The 16,214-nt window shown below is 37.4% G+C and overlaps 1 protein-coding gene across 2 annotated transcripts in view; it reads left to right on the forward strand.

The window, feature by feature from the left end:
- LOC134668063 (syntaxin-binding protein 5) overlaps nucleotides 1-16,214 on the forward strand; it is a 407,283-nt gene that overhangs the window by 61,356 nt on the left and 329,713 nt on the right. The window lies entirely within an intron of this gene.

Here is a 16,214-nt window from a genome sequence, read left to right on the forward strand (position 1 = left end):
CTTTAGTTCTTTTTGCATAACTTTCTCAGTTTTGAATGGAAATCTAAAATTTAAGCAGTATCCTAAACCTGAATAACTGTTTTTTCAGATAATATACGCAACATTTTATTAACATTTTTAATTTAACATATATAAAATTGATATACACCTACTTTTTTCATAAAAAGTGTTATTTCTTTGTTTATAGCTCTTAAACCGTACATTTTTTTTATAAACAATGTTTAGGTGAATCATAATACATTTAATAACCTTTCATTACATGTAACTCACGTGTATGTGAGACTCGTGGTATAGCTATAATTTACATTTTACGAAATTCGGCAGTGATTATTTATATGACGTCATTATTTGTAACTGAGGAACAACAGAGATGGTCTCCCGGCAGTTTTAGAATCCAGGTCATATTGCTAATAACATACTAGAAGCTTATGCGGATTATCCTGAAAATGACCAATTTGGATTTTTTTAACTTTTATGCATTTGTATGGGCAAATATCTACATTTTGATGCATAATTTCCACATATTTGGTCCAATTTTGATTTTATTGATATCGGTGTATGGCTTGAGACGTCATTTTTAATGTTGTAGTACATTGCTTTATCGTCCGACTTTTGGTTTGGTTGTAAAACCCAAGTAATCGAATATTTTTTTTACGTCATTTTTATTTTTTTGTAAATTGCTCTTAAACTGTTACATATTTTGGTACACACTATATAAATAAAATATAGTTTATTTAATTGGCTTTCATTTAATATCCCACACGTGTATGTGCCATGCATAGTTTGGGTGCAGTATGCAATATTCGCAACGAAGCGGGAGTCATTTTGATGACGTCATTCCGCTGAAGTAGATGGCCGGCGCCGCCGTCTCCCGGCAGTTTTGGAGACCCAATGCCATGCCCAACAACATACTAAAAGTTGGTAGCGGTTTCCGGCTCTGAACTATCTCTGCGACCGTTTCCCATAAGGCATGGCACTACAGGTAATTAGTTGTTTCGAACACCTACCGTATGAAAATTATCTATTTAGTCTAAACTTGGAGTAATTATCCAAACTTTTTGCATTTTCAGCGTTCAGGTTGAAGTTTTGATGTATGATCCTGTCTAGAGCATAATTTACAAGTTGGAAGAATGTTTTATCTAGTATTACTTTACTGTCTAACTATTTAAAAACACGAAAGGAACATAATATAAACGAATTGCTTTTGAGAAGTTATGAATTCTATTACATCAAGTAGTTCTGATACTACTTAAAAACTCGATCCTCCTGACAACTATGTTTGAAAAATAACCTAAATTTATAAAGGCCTAACATTACATTGGTACCTACTAAGTATGTGTAAAACGCCGGTCGTCAGTAGGATACTGTTTAATGTAAGAAAATCTGCACAAACTGAAAGTTTAAATCAATTAGAAACAAGACCGAAGTGATCCCATAAGTGTTCCGTAAACAAAGTTTTGTACGGAACACTAAAAATTAACTATTATACAACAAAACTCGATAATTTAAACCGTAAAAAAAGTTTATTAATCTTAAATTTTTGGTTTGACAAGTTATACCTTCTAAGATATTTAACAAAAGCTCTTTGATTCATTATTTCAAAAACTCTCTATTGAATATAATAAAAGCATTTTTAGAACATTTTATCAAGATTACAGTAACACAATAGGCAACTAAACTAAACATTTTAAAACCAAACTAAAATTAAAATAGACCTACTTAAAAATTAAACTAACATAATATTTAAGTAAAATAAATAGAGGCACGTATTCCCTCACACTTTTCCCTCAGGTAAAACAAATTCCGTAAAAAACGTGTACAGAAATGTTCGGATAAGAAAATTTCCCTCTGGGACGGATCTCATCTAGGACTCCTATTTTGGGCTTGCCAAATTTTATCTAGATCAAACGAAAAATAAAAATCGATCCATCTATGTCACTCGGTCTATAAAGAGGAACACAAACATCAAAGGAGCATTCCATCAAATTGTCTACCGTTTGTCCTGTACAAACGTGAATTTTCAGAAGATTTGCAGGTATAAGAGTTTCCTTTTCTATGACAAATGGTTTAAAATATGCACAGAAAAATAATCGCCTGCTTTATATGCCGAAAAAAAAAAGTCGCAACACAGGAAATAAAATCCGTTTGTACGGGACAGCCCGTAGAATGCTCCTTAAACATAATCTGCTAAGATAATAAAACCCTCTTTGGCTTGGTCGGGTAAAACATTACAATATCAATATCATTGTTTTTCTCACCTACACCTCGTAGAATCTTCCTTATCTTCCTTCTTCCTCTTCTTCTTCCATATATAGAATCCATATTCGGAAGCCTATTGGAAATACACGTTGTTACGGCTGTCACACATAAACTGAGTACAATTTCGTCTCCGCCTGTCATTCAAAGGGACATTGGGTCGTTCTTCGTGTATATTGTTTTCCTGAAGGATCATCTGTTCTTCACGTTCGATCCTTTGTTTATTGGTTTATGAGTGATTGAGCAAAGGTGGGTATTTTTCTTTTTGTTTTATTGGATGATAACGTTTGTCAAGAGTCTGACTCCAACTTAAAATTCGACTTACAATGTGTGTATTAAATAATTTCGATTTGAAACGTATACATTTATTAGTTTCTCAAAGGTTAGCTGGATGAAAATTGCTTAGCTAATACTTAATTTGGGTAATCAATTGTTTTGCTATTACATCGCTAATCACTAATGGCTTTATTCATAAACGACTGTCAATTCTAATACCGTTTGTCCCTATCCGTAATTTTGACATTTGAATTTCTTAGAAACAAAATTTTACTGAGGTCTCTTAAGTATTATGAATAAGGGAGTCGCTACCACTTTGCTACAAATTTCTTTGTTCTTATTCTAATAACTCTTCCCTTTGTCAACGAATCTTAGTCGCCATTAAATATGCAAGTCTTTGATATAAGATATTATGAAAATGGTGGAGTAAAAATTGCTTTGGAGAAAGGGTGCCTTGTTAACTTGTTATTTGTATTAGGTTTAAAGCGACCTTTAAAAGAAAGGTAATGCTATTTTGTTTTCAGCTTGTGACATGCTTGCTGAGTTTGTGAGTGCTTGTTGAGTGTCATCACAGACAAAACATCCTCCAGACTGAGCATAGTCGCGCTACCCCCTCTGCCACGCATACGGTAATTTTACTCCATGTTCGAGTCGAAAGTTTCTTTGTGTGACGTCCGTGTCTTTGAACGGATCACGGCACGTGACCTCGCACGTGGCGTCATCGGTTGCATGAAATAATTGCTCTAAACTCGTTCTAGAGGATTCCTGGTCTATGAGTGTCATGCAATACACGTCTTAATTTTTATACGACTCACTGAATGAATGATGTATTTTTTCAAAAACATACACACAACAACATTTAAATGTAACATTTAAAACTTTTGCGTTTGAACACAAATTGGAACATTTATGTATATCGGGTGTCCACATCATCACACCAGTACTCCTAGTGTACGTTCGATAGCGTGACGTGATGTATGCGTTTGCGTTAAGTATCATTTTTTGTATAGGATTTTGAGTTTCCAAAACGTCCCGCTTGAGGCGCTGTTCAAAATCCCACACAAAAATAGACATAAGTAAAGGCTCCTCTTCACGTTGGGCCAACGCCAACGCCAACGAAGGACGCAGCCATGCGGTAGAATGAGATAGCAATATCACTTGCTCCCTCTAACGTATAAATGCGTCCCTCGTTGGCGTTGGCGTTGGCCCAACGTGAAGAGGAGCCATAACGCGAACGCACGTCACGCTATTAAATGAAATTTACACTAGGGTTTCAGTTATCCGCCTTATGTTAGCGCAGTTATGTCTAAATATCAGAAATAAAGCTAACGAATTAAAGTTGAATTATACAAGCCACAGATGAGATGATATCGGCGACTGAAAGTTCGATTATCTTTTCTATTAAAAAAATACAAACATAAAATACCAAAACAAATGTAGTACAACATTTTACTCGTATCTTTCTTTGGGGATATTATATAACTCATATTATAAGATAAGGAGTTTATTTCGACATGCGAGCTTTTTTCCTGTCTCATTTCGCTGCTTATTTTTAGATAACATTATCTATAAACACTCGTAAAAGGTTAATGCAGCTATAACTCAACCTCATTATATTATATATAAAGTGTATTACATTACCTAATCGTTTCCTACCGAATCGTATCGCCTTACCCCACGATGGGGGGTTTTACCTCACAACACAAATGGCTGATCGTGTACACTTCATTGTGTTACTTAAGTCGGTGTTAGAATTTTAGATCTAGTGCATTTAAATAATTAGTTTGGAAGTGGGTCAAATGGATAAAGTTGAAGGTTTACTGTTCAGAGACATTGTGATGCATCTCAATTAAGTCGTTTCGTATAATTCTGTAATAATCATTAGTGACCAATAGTTTTGTCAGAATATAATCTTATTTAGTCCACAGAGTGGACACGGCATATTATGTTGAATAATCTATGGACGCTTACCTAAGCGTCACATGCGTACAAGGCTTGTTACATGTGCGTTGTCGACCCTTTAAGAACCTGTATACCTACTTCTTATTTAAAGAACCCCACACAGTAGCCCCTCGAGAAGACCTCTGCAGGGAGCTCCCACAGTGCGCGACAATTTAGATATTCACGCGTATTCGGGAAACGAGATAATCACAAGATCTAGAAACGATATAGAGATCAACTAGATTTACATTAGATATTGACTAGATGTGACTTGGATATCTAAGTCATAACTTGTCGAAATCGTTCAAGAGGGCCTCCAGAATCGTGGAAACGTCAAATTTGACATATCTATCTTACAACTACTTAACTATCTTTAAATTATCCATATCGTAACTTGTTGAGGTCTAGTAGAGATCTAATTCATTTTTCGAATCGAGCCGATTGTTTAACATTTCTGAAAAAGCCTCTTAATTCATATTCTAGTCTGTACTCAGCTGATGTACTAGGTTGCGTTTGCGAGCGATTTAACCCGTACGAGCCATTAGGCACTTTATTCTTTTATCAGTAATGGGACGTTTAGGCGCTCTGTGTTGTGTGGGAGACGACATAACGAGAGGAGTCTGAAAGGTCATGTTACAAGCCATGCTTGTATTTTCATATAACATTTTAAGGACAGTAGACCTTATTAACCTTAATTGCGGTGATATAAAAAGTCAAACTTCATAGTAGGGCGAGTAATGGCCCGTCGCATTCGAATACTCGCTTTATTTTATAGCCGAGCGACAAAATTATCAGAACTACACTCGCTTCTCGTTGCTCGCCAACTAGTTTCTAGTTTCTAGCTCTAATCGCTACTCGCTCATCGTTATTGGTGGGACCAGTGCCATAAGCCGTTTTATAAACAAATCAAATGTTTGACGGTCGACTGTACCAGGGACTTAGATGAGATGTACTTACGTGAGTAATTCCGTTCTTGAGCTGGCATTCGGCTTCACATGGATGCTCGGCGTATTTGCAGGATGATTTTCGCTACGGCTGTTTTCGCCTATTAATACGTATAGGAATAGGAAGGAAGTAGTAAATATTGGAAGTAGGTAAAAAGTGTAAAACTTGTCACCTCTCCCACAAAAACGAATGAAACGAAAATGCTGTGGGTCATAAACAAGTGTTGCGGCTCGTCCGAAATATAAATAGGTACTTTAAGGCCCCCCCCTCCACATCTAGCGTCTTTCGAGCGTCGGCGTCTGTCGGCGTCTGGTCAGCGCTATGGAAAGGAAAATGACGTCGCTGCGCAGTTGCGTCGACGTTGCGTCGAGCGCGGCCATACAGTTGTAGACGCCGACGCTCGAAAGACGCTAGATGTGGGGGGGCCCTAAGAAGTTTTATCAACATGTTTTATAATGCGAAATTATGTAGAGTAATCTATTGTATCACTACCTTATAAAACAAATTCCCCGCCGTGTCCGTCTGTTTGTGTGTTTGTTTGTATGTTCGCGACAAACTCAAAAACTAGTGAACGGATTTTCATGCGGTTCCACCTATTAATAAAGTGATTCTTGAGGAAGGTTTAGGTGTATAAATTGTTTACCCGTGCGTTAGTTAATTATAATTATACGCTTAAGTACTGCCGGGTATTAGTGTGACATTTAATTTATCAAGGTGAAAGGTGTCAGCACGCAAAATTAGGGAAATTAAATGATTCAGCTTTGTGCAACCGAGCATGAGATTGCCGACATTAATTACCAGTCACCATTACCACGCCCTATCTTTTCGTATCACGTCATACCCAATTTCGTAAGGTCATGCACCGGCCATTTATATGATCAGTACGAAAAACAATATTGTTTTTTACATACCTTTTTCATAAAGGAAGAGAAATTAAATTAACTGTATTAAAATGATTTGAAAATGATGATATTTCCCCCTTTAAATCTATAAGCAGTTGCTAAGTACCTACATATTTACATGTTTTATAAGTAACATAAAAATAAATATGCAAAAAATCTTAATCCTTGGCCAAACCACCATGTTTTGTGCATAAAGCGAATTTCACTTCACCATATAAAATACACACTACACCATATACTTACCGTATTCGTGATAGAGTTAGACCAAGAGAAGTCTGCAGCGATATTGATAGCCCACGCAGTGCAAGTGTTATTTATACGTCATAATTTCGTAGATGTTTGACGTTTAAAATAACACTTGCGCTGCGTGTGCTACCAAAATCGTTGCAGACTATTCTTGGTCTAATTCTATCACGAATACGGTATATAGTGTGTACACAACAGTGGCGGCGCGTCAAACATATCCATAGGCAAGCCGGAGCTAATTTGGCTTACATATTTTCTTTACAACTCTGCTTAAACGTCAAAAAACAGGCAAGCCGGTGGGAATCGACTTTTATGGACGCGCCGCCACTGGTACACAACATAATTTTAGGCCTCCATCGCACGCCCGCAGTGCAAAGTGCCCATATCTCAGCAAAAGCCTAATATCGCAGTTACTAAATCACATGTAGGCCATAACGGTTTAGTATTTCGCTGCAGCAATAACGCTAGGCTAGTACTATAATAACTGCCTATTACAGTATAGGATTATAGTATAAAGGTGCGCCCACACTGCTGCTTAAGAAACGGCGATGGTACGGAATCGCAGTGACGTATCGTTTATAAATAACAATAAATATTTTAGGACATTTTTACACAATTGACTAAGCCCCACGGTAAGCTCAAGAAAGCTTGTGTTGTGGGTGCTCAGACAACGATAATATAATATATAAATACATAGAAAACAACCAACACTCAGGAACAAATATCTGTATCATCATATAAATAAATGCCCTTACCAGGATTCGAACCCGGACTTCATAGGCAGTGTCACTACCCACTAGGCCAGACCGGTCGTCGTTAGTTTTGCGTGCTATCCGCACCGCTGCTCAAAATACGCTTACGGTGCGACACTGACTCCGTACCGTCGCCGTTTTCAAGCAGCTGTGGAGCATTCCATGAAATTGTCTACCGTTTGTCCCGTACAAACGCGAATTTCTGAAGATTTGCAGGTATAAGAGTTTCCTTTTCTATGAAAAATGGACTTTTCACAGAAAAATAATCGCCTGCTTCAAATGCCGAAAAAAACTCGCAACACCGGAATTAAAATGCGTTTGTACGGGACAGCCCGTGGAATGCTCCCGTGTGGTCGCACCTTAATACCTTCCAAAAATACGTTTAACACGTTTTTTCTTTATGGTTACGAACCTAGCCGCCGATTATAAAAAGCTAATATTGTAATAAAACAGAAAATATGACATACGTATTCTTTTGTCTCTTTTACCCAACTAATAGAATGGTAGAAATTTTAGCATTCTATGTTCATATGTCAGGTCGTATGTTCCTCCGTACCGTCGAAACTACTGAACCGATTTCGATAAGTGACGTGTCAATTGTTTTGTTTTATTAGGCTATATTTTTAGTCGACTTTGAAAGAGGTTTTTTTGAAAAAGTATGATAGAGATCCTGACGGAAGTTTTAGTTATCTTTTTGAATTTTTATCAAGAACGATTTTATCTCCACTCATAGACTAGGAATCCTCTATACGTAGTTTAGAGCAATTATTTCATGCAACCGATGCAGCCAAAAAAGCGGGGGTGCGCGGGACGAGGTGAGCGAAGTCCCGTGCCGTGATTGGTCCGTTCAAACGACGAATGAGTTCACGGACGTCACACAAAGACACTTTCGACTCGAACATGGAGTAAAATTACCGTATGCGTGGCAGTGGGGGTAGCGCGACTATGCTCAGTCTTGTTGTTTGTCTGTGTCTCCACTATACAGAACAATCGACGTTTGAACCCACGATTTTTGACCACATATAAATATAAAAGGTTAAAGTTATTGAAACGCTTTCCATTATATACATATAAACCGTTTAACATGTAAGCAAATTGAAACAGCTTATCGTAATGGCTCGGAAGCAACCTCGCTAAGGTTATTAGGGGTGACCTTACTTAAGGATTCCCGAGCTAGCCCACTGTACTTTATACGGCTACTTCAATTTCACTGAACTGACAATTCCTAAACCTTATTACAAAGGTATAAGGTCCACCGATGAATGAATGTTGTTGTTAGTAACTTAGTACAGCCAAATAATATGGATGAATACGATTTAATCAAAAACATGTCCCATATAAGGTACTTGCACCTAATAAGGCCCAGTTTTAAAGCTTGCTCAATTTCAAAATTTCATACTTTTATAAGTGTAAATGAGTTTAAATTTCTCGCCCATGTTTAGTTAGTACCATAGACAAAATTGCAAGTTCATATCAAATTTGAAAAAAAATAAAAATTAAGTTAAAAGTGGGCCTTATTAGGCGCAAGTACCTTAGTTCTTAATTCGCCGACATAAGAGCTAAGATGGCAATATTTTTGAGTAAGTTGTACGCATCCATATACCCAAGGCCAAAAATATGGAAACAAGCTTATACTTTGATAGAAAAGTTTGATTTTATATTATTCATTGACGATTTGAAAACAATATGGTAAAATTAATAATAGAACATTTGAATAGTAAGTTACTCAAATGCTGGCTATGATAGAGAGGAGGATTTTTGTATGGTGTCCATAGAGAAATAAGCCCTTTTGAAAAGACTGTCCTCAACTATCATCTTTGTCCTAACTTTTTTTATCTTTTCGACAATATTTTAGGATATTTTGATATGTAGCGGGAATTTTTAATATTTTGGGGTTGCCCAATGCAAATTTTAGGATACAAATATACGACAAAGATAGATACATGAGACGTTAAAGAAAACAACGTTGTTTCCATACTTTTGGCCTTGGGTGTATTTTTACACATGGCTGTACTATCGCTCACAATGTTAAGTGACATAATGTACTTGCGTGAAATAGTCCAACCACATACTTATTTCAGAAATCAGTAGGGCTAATATGGTCGGCTCTTTATCATTTGTCACCATCATGCCTGTCACGTTCTAACAAATATGTAAGTGCGAAAGTGAGGCATGGCATGACAGGCGATAAAAATGCGACCATGATAATACCGCTGCTGAAATTATTGCATTTATTCGTGATAAAGTATAACATACACGAGCGTAAAACGACAAATAATTTAAGCTTAAAGAAATAAAATGGTGAACAACGGTATTTGTGGTTTTATTTTATTTCATTCAGAATATGTTGTCGAAATCCTAAAATATTTTTCTTTTCACAGGTAAGTCTTCAACAACATTAATCATCGCGCGAAAACGAATCATTTAGCTTGGTAAGTCAAAAGCCACAGATTAATTATGTTTCAACCAAAAAAAACTGTAGCCGACCGTTTGACAAACGATCGTCGGCGCCTCTATTTGTCTGTGGCCAAAGATGGCGGATAAAATTACAAATGGACGCTCAGTCAACTGAGTTGGTTTATTTGCTGAAATATGAGGGCGTTATTGTTTTTACGAACTGGGTTGGAATTCGCTTGTTTTGGTGTCCATGATAAGGACTGTATCGTTTATTATAAATACAAATAAAACCTGGTCTAACTGTTGACGTGTGTATTATTTTGTATTACTATGTTCTTAAGGTATACTCTGGGGGTATTTTTAAGCCATATCTGATATAAGAAGGTTTTACATTTATTTTATTTTAGGGACTTTATGATGATTTTAATACCGTCTAGCAATTGTAATTTGGACAAGCCTATCGAGCTTAATTTGAGACTATTTCACCGATTCCTTGGTACGATTTAAAGAAACAAAAGGTTAATATGCTGCCAAAATATGCCATCTAAGTGTCCTTTTCATGATTGCTCAATTGAACATCCACAGAATAAATGTGGTGATTTTTTATCTTTACATGAAAACGACTTTTTATGCAACATTTTGAATGCCCGTCAATTTCTGACGCCAGCGAAATGAGGGAAACAGCTAAAAGAATCTACCGAAATCCAAAGCCTAACGGACATTCATGGCGTTGAACCATGGCTAGAACAGGTCGATAGAAACGCTCCATGATGGTTATATTGTATACCAAAGTCGGGGTTGTCGTAAGTAACATGCCATATTCTCTAAAAGGCCACCAAGCACAGATCCAAAACTTTTTTTCCAACTAAAAGAAATGATTAGACTATGCCCAGATGTTTCGCTTTACGAATCATATGTAATTGCTGTTTACATAGTACGATTTTTTTTGTGTAATATCTCGTCTTGTTCGCAAACCGTAAATTTTCTTGTAGTATTTGTCCAAAATCGTTGTAGTTACTCGGGAGGATTGGGTAAATATTGTCCAAACCATATGCTTTACGTGATCTCCCAGGACGAAATGTTACTTATTATTAAAGCACTAATTAAACTATATGTGTAATTTTTTAATAAAAATATAATACCAGAAAAAACGGCTAAGTAAAGTTGTATTTATAATAAACGATACAGTCCTTAGCTATTATCTGTTTGAATAATTTGGACATTTATCCGACTGCTACAGAAAGTAACAATAGAATTATTTCATTGCCCAGATTTTCAGACATCATATCAATTAGACTTGACCGGTAGCTGCTTCTTAAAATAACGTTAAACTTTTAAACCATGATATTTTTATTAATATTCACGCTATAAATAATTGTGAAGATAAAAACGCTTTTGATGCAATATTTAACAAATTATAAAACTTGAAAATACTCAGGTAAAAGCTAAACAGAAATATTCGCCTCAATTCACAAATCCTCGAAACATGAATCCAGTAAACACGAAATGTTTCTAAAAATAAATAGCGGCTTTCGATAAATAACGCTCGAACGAAAATCACTCACCGTATTCAACACATGAATACGAAAAACCGAGAAAAAAAACCTAGAAAAACACCAAACATTACATATTCATCCTAGCGGAGTCTGAAGGATGTATTCTTAAATGTAGATTTGTTGTACAGAATTATAGCGAAATTGTACTGCGTGATAGTGAGCGATGAGTACCTTTATTGATGGCTAATAATGTTTTAATTAACAGTAATGTTAAGCATTTAACAACGCAAATACAGCTCGATCGCTTTAGGAACTTACTTAGTTCTGCTCGTGGTACCAAAGACAACTAGCATGGGAATCAGTGTATCATTTTAGTTTTTTACATGTCATTAATATTGAGAACATAGATTTGACAATAATATGAAACCTAACGAAATTTCTCTTCTTATATTCTTCTCTTTCTCTCTTTTCTTTGTATATTCGGCTTATTTTATGAACCATTGTCATTTTGACTGCTGCTACTACTATACTATCTACTATTTACATCATCCCTTTCTTGCTCAGTTTTTATCACACGCTGCTGAGCAATGTCGTTTCATCTATTTCGTCACACATCGTAGTCCTCAGGTACCTAATCCTCACCCGCGTCTCAAATTTCGCTAAGCCATCGAGTTACATTGGTTTTATATTACCCTTTAAACTTTGTTTCCGAACACAACCCAACGGCTTACCTTCAAATACACCCATTCATATTTTCCCTCGCTTCATACATTTTTATTTGTATGTCCGTAATCGGCTTAGGTTACCTCTAGCTCCTGCACGAGATTGAATCATCTACACTCGGGAGCATCGAAAACAGGTCACTTTGTCCGGAAGTTCTATTAGATGTGACTCGTTTTGACTGCTTTTGGGTGTATTCACAGCGAGTGAAACACGTGTAGGACATTTAGTTTGGTATTCAAGTTGAGTGAGCTTTGAAAAGAAATCGCATTTACTCGGAGTTTTTAGGATAGTTCCTCACAAACGCTATCGCTATTGATTTAGTAGGAGGTGTCGTATGTCCAATAGTACAGTGATAACAATGAGGTCATCTGTTATGATCTTTAGCGGCATGCGAAGTTTGGAAATTGAGCTCAATTTGATCATTTTTGAAATCACGCGTGGTGGATAGTGCTCGTACCTACTAATAGTGCGTGATGTGAACGAGATTCGAGCTTAGTGATATCAAAATAAAATCAGACTGAAGTCAATTGTACCTAATGTTATAAATTAGTGCACGGTGTGGAATGTTATTTTAGGGTCCAGCCGAATCGGATTTTTTTTGCCGAAATCGAAGGTTCTTTTTTCTCTAGTTTCGGCCGAAACCGAATCTTTGACATGATTTTTTTACGCCGATACCTGCCGAAACTTAAACCTACTACCGAAAAAACACTTTCGAAACGGCCCCAAGTTTCGGCAGTTTTATGACCGAAACCGAACCATCAGCTAAACTTCAGTCGGACACTACTTATTTGACATCAAAATAAGATTACAAACAGCAACACTCCTAACTGTACAGATGTACATCTGTGGGCCTGAAGGTCTCTGCCCACTACACCGTATCATACCATGACCGTGCTATGAACGTGTCAGGCAAAAAAATATTCTTCGTATGAAAAAGTATGAGACTATGCCCACTAGCCCGTTCCGTCACCGACCATGCCCGTCGCGTGCCATGCACGGACCGTCAAAAATAGTCGGCGAGGATATTTTGCCGGTACCGAAACGCTCCGTGCATGGCACGCAACGTTGCCATAACGGTGCGTGCAGGCGGCGAAACGGTGTGGGCATACGGGTTTTAACCGCGTATGGTGTTTTTTTTTTGGTATGGATGTTCTGAGTTGGGCAGACTGTTCTAAGCCCGTTATAAACGCGTTGCTATATTTCTTGCTCGCTCTTACCAGTCTGATAATATTCGCTGGCTCTTTCTGACGAGTATCGCTCTCGCGAATAAAACGCGGGTACTAAGGGGATGAAACGCGGATGCTACGGGGATTATAGGCGGATGCTATGGGGATGATGCGCGGTTACTACGGGCACTAAACCCGTTATGTACAATGTGGACACGGTGTAGTGGGCACACTGAGGGACAAGGATAACAAAAACACACTTAGAATTACAAAAATAAACTTAATCCGGGGACAAGGAGAGTCAACTAATAGGAACAAATTGACTTTTGCAATTTCTATTAGTTCTTGCAATTTCTATTATCTGTTTGTTGAAATTAGATTTAGGATTACTGAGCTGTTTGTAGAAATAAATAAACTTTACAGAAATAGTGAAACTGCCGTAATTATTACTAAACTTAATTTTTTTCCCCAGTACAGAACTATTTTTTAATTCCTGGTGATGATTTTTCTCTCAGTGCATAGTAGGCCGTATCGCGTTACATTCCGTGCCTGATACGTTTATAGCACGGCCATGGTATGAAACGGTGTAGTGGGCAGAGACCTTTATTGCAACAGCCATAAGGTCCACCGATGTACAGTTAACAGTGTGGCCGATGATACAGGTTTACTACGCCTGCAAAAATTGCGAACCCCCAAATAACGCATCAGGTCGCATTTTCATCAAGCATTCGCGTGGCGGCGGCTGATAATGGCGGTTTAGGTCTACTTAAGTCCTCGTTATTGGGCCCATTTTCGCCCCTTATCGCGGGCCCTTAATACGCAACAAATTTAATACGATACCAGAATTGACAACCCCTGCCGAGATTTCGTCTCAGAACAACCAGTTTTTCTTGACCTTTTACATATTAAAAAAATATATCGATGTATTAAATCTATTAAGAAGGGGTCACTCACGTATTTTACGTCGAAAAACGCTCGATATATTTCACTCCGTACCGAGGAGTGTCATCAGCAGCTTGCGTTGACGGCGACGATGACGGACCGGTGTTCTTAATAGATTTAATATGTCTGTGTCTCGCGGAAGTTTTGTTATTAAAATTACTTTCGATGTGTTTGGGTTAGCGTTGTTTATGACTATTCCAAATTTCAAATCGCTTTTCAGATAGCTTAAGTAGTTCTCGAGTTATTTAGCGATGTCACAGACGGACGGACAGAGTAAGGGTTCCTTTTGTACCTTTTTGGTACGGAAGCCTAAAAATAAGCTTGTGGTATGGAGGTTGTGGTTTCGAACCATGGCCTGTGCTTATCTATTTTACACGATATAACGTTGCTACGAACTACGTCGTAGCACTATAATAAGAACTTGCTGTAAAAGTTATCTTCTATACCTGCTACGCCGCGTAGTAAATGAACTTTGCGTAGCGAAAACACTTTTCGTAGCGGTTTACCGCGACCGAGGTATAACAACAGTAAAGTGATATTTACTATCAATTTCTAATTTACAGACTTCGTGAAAATACATTTTAAGAAAAAAAATGCAAACATTATAGTACTTAATTGAAAAATAATCCGATTTCCATTTACTCCATAAAGCCAATATTCCCCGAGGAGCCAATTAAAAAAAGTATTTCGCATTACCCTACTTATTTATTCTCCTCTCATTTTCCCGCTATCCGATTGTGTACAAAAACTTTTTCAATCAGGAAACTAATTATTTCGCTGTTGTCTGTAACCAATCATCATCATCATCATCATCTCAGCCGTAAGACGTCCACTGCTGAACATAGGCCTCCCCCTTGGACCTCCATTCGTACCGGTTGGAAGCCACCCGCATCCAGCGTCTCTGTAACCAATACCAGGCAGCTATTCAAACTTTAGTACCCATTGTATTATTCATATGAACACCGAATGTATTATTTTTTATAGCCTATACATATTGGGCCCCACTGCTGGGCAAAGGCCTCCACTGTGATTCGCCACTCGTCACGGGTTTGTGCGTGCTCCTGCCAGTCGCCACAGAATGAGTCCAGGCTCCAATTTCACCACGGCTACAATTGTCAGTGACTTATGTCGGACGACAATGGTCAAGCGATAGGTGACATATTACAATTTTATAAAATATTTTCTATAGAAATACTTACAAACATGACAGGCATTTTGCTACAATTGTATGTATTACAATTATGTTGTGAAACAAGAATTATTTTTTCTAGTCGACATATTTGTAGAATTGTCGGTGAATCTTGACAGGAAATGAGTTATATGTCGGAATTTCGTTACAATTGTAGTGTTTCTTGTGACAATTGTCATAAACTTAGCAAGAGAAATATCTGTTTTTTTCAGATATAATAAAGTTTTTTTTTAATAATGATGGTGGCAAACAGGAATACGGCCCGCCCGATGGTAAGTGGTAATCGTAGCCCAGGTAAAGATGGTAAGTGGATGCCTGTGACGTCAGCAACAGTGATTTTACAATTCGTCGCACCTGTCACCGATGTGAAATTGGGGCCAGGTCGTTTCGCCATCTCATTTTTGGTCTGCCTCGTCTAATTTGTTACTATGAATTAAGTCGTCGATTTGTATCATATATTTTTCCATTTCCAACAGGTGGGATCGTTTCCATCCATCAGTCAACCGAGTGTAAATAGTTCATAAATGTTTTCGCTGCCACTAGTCCATCAATCACTACTTCTTCAGCCGTTACAAGCCCTCGTTAAGGCTGAAAAATTGTGTAACTCAAGCTTTCGGGCATTTTTTTATTGAGATTTTTATCTGGAGTTGATTGCCTTGTAAATTGTTTGACAGTTTGTTACTCGTAAATAAATGGAAATGATTATTCAGTAGAAGTACGAGTACCTAAATATTTTATTGTTATTAAAATCTGCCTGTTTTTTCTAGTTGTATTATTAGGTATATCAACGTGCGCTAATATTTTTATACATATACCCTACCTGTCACGGAACAATGGAGCCGAAGCCAACACGTAGATCCCCTTTCGGCACTTTAATTAGATACTGCCCATCCCCGTGTTATGGGATGCAGCACCCAAGACTATTGAAAGTTGATGGAATCTAAAATTAACTAGGCAATTCGATACTTATATTAGTTATACTT

Source organism: Cydia fagiglandana, chromosome 10 (genome assembly GCF_963556715.1).
Source record: "Cydia fagiglandana chromosome 10, ilCydFagi1.1, whole genome shotgun sequence".
Lineage (NCBI taxonomy): Eukaryota > Metazoa > Arthropoda > Insecta > Lepidoptera > Tortricidae > Cydia > Cydia fagiglandana.